Raw genomic sequence first — 1,990 nt, forward strand, 5'->3', positions numbered from 1 at the left:
TAGGTGGCAGTGTTGATCCAGTAAAACAAACTCCTGAAGGGATAAACAGCTCTGTCTGACTCCAGTCTGACATCAGCTTTCAGCAGACATTGTCTTACTATTGGGAGCTGACTGGCTCTGGATTACTTTCTATTGGAGAAAGCATAATGGTCAACTTGGATCTTGTGTGTCTAAGTAACCAATCACTTTACAGCCCTGACATCACTGAATTTGAGTCAGAGTTGTGCGACACTCGATCATCGTTTACGGATCCCATAACAATGAATGAAAAGTGCAATATACCGAATCACACCTGTTGCAAAAAGTCTTTGACATCTCTTATAAAATGGCTTTTTTTTTCTTGGTGTAAACTTTGAAAATAGTTCAATCCAGAAGTATTGTTTAGTGTAAAACACCTTGAAGATTAGCAAATAGGCTGACGATTTATTAAATTGTGAGCTGTTTCCTCTAAAAAGCTGTTTACTCAGCGTAGTGAAGCCTCTCCTCCATTGACATCCATCTAAAAAAATGGCCTCTGGTTTCCTTTTCATTAGCATTAGCCATTACGCTTTCTTTGACTAAAGGTTGCAAAGATGCCTTTTGGTGGCTTTGGGCACTGTTTCGAACATGATGACTTTATAGGAAACCTGTGAGTGTGTTTTCAGGAAAACCATGTCTGACCCCTGACCTCCTTTATTGAGATCATGTGAACAGGCAAGAAGAAAAAACAAAAAACAAAGTCTTGGGGAAGAAAATGAGGTCAGACAGAAGATGAAGGGAACTGGAGTGATTTCTGAGCTGTTAACAGTGTGTGGAAGTCAAGAGCATTATCTCGCAGTTCTGAGTTTATATCTCACAATTCTGTTTATATCTCATAATTCTGAGTTTATATCTCTTAAATCACCAACCCATACCTACCAATGCCTGTTTTTGCCACAGAATAAATTTTTCTATGAAATGTTAAATATAAATGGAAATGTAAAATATAAACTCACAATTCTTACATTCTCACAATTCTGAGGTTATCCTGAACTCTGAGTTTATATCTCTTAATTCTGAGTTTATATCTCTTAATTCTTAGTTTATATCTCGTAATTCTGAGTTTATATCTCATAATTCTGAGTTTATATCTCTTAATTCTGAGTTTATAATACATAATTCTGATTTTATATCACTTAATTCTGAGTTTATATCACTTAATTCTGAGTTTATATCTCTTAATTCTTAGTTTATAATACATAATTCTGATTTTATATCACTTAATTCTGAGTTTATATCTCTTAATTCTTAGTTTATATCTCGTAATTCTGAGTTTATATCACTTAATTCTGAGTTTATATCTCTTAATTCTGAGTTTATAATACATAATTCTGAGTTTATATCACTTAATTCTGAGTTTATATCTCTTAATTCTGAGTTTATAATACATAATTCTGATTTTATATCACTTAATTCTGAGTTTATATCTCTTAATTCTTAGTTTATATCTCATAATTCTGAGTTTATATCTCGCAATTCTGTTTATATCTCATAATTCTGAGTTTATATCTCGTAATTCTGAGTTTATATCTCGCAATTCTGTTTATATCTCATAATTCTGAGTTTATATCTCGCAATTCTGTTTATATCTCATAATTCTGAGTTTATATCTCATAATTCTGAGTTTATATCTCGCAATTCTGTTTATATCTCATAATTCTGAGTTTATATCTCGTAATTCTGAGTTTATATCTCGCAATTCTGTTTATATCTCATAATTCTGAGTTTATATCTCGCAATTCTGTTTATATCTCATAATTCTGAGTTTATATCTCATAATTCTGAGTTTATATCTCGCAATTCTGTTTATATCTCATAATTCTGAGTTTATATCTCATAATTCTGAGTTTATATCTCGCAATTCTGTTTATATCTCATAATTCTGAGTTTACATCTCGCAGTTCTAAGTTTATATCTCACAATTCTGTTTATATCTCATAATTCTGAGTTTATATCTCTTAATTCTGAGTTT

Source organism: Carassius carassius, chromosome 44 (genome assembly GCF_963082965.1).
Source record: "Carassius carassius chromosome 44, fCarCar2.1, whole genome shotgun sequence".
Lineage (NCBI taxonomy): Eukaryota > Metazoa > Chordata > Actinopteri > Cypriniformes > Cyprinidae > Carassius > Carassius carassius.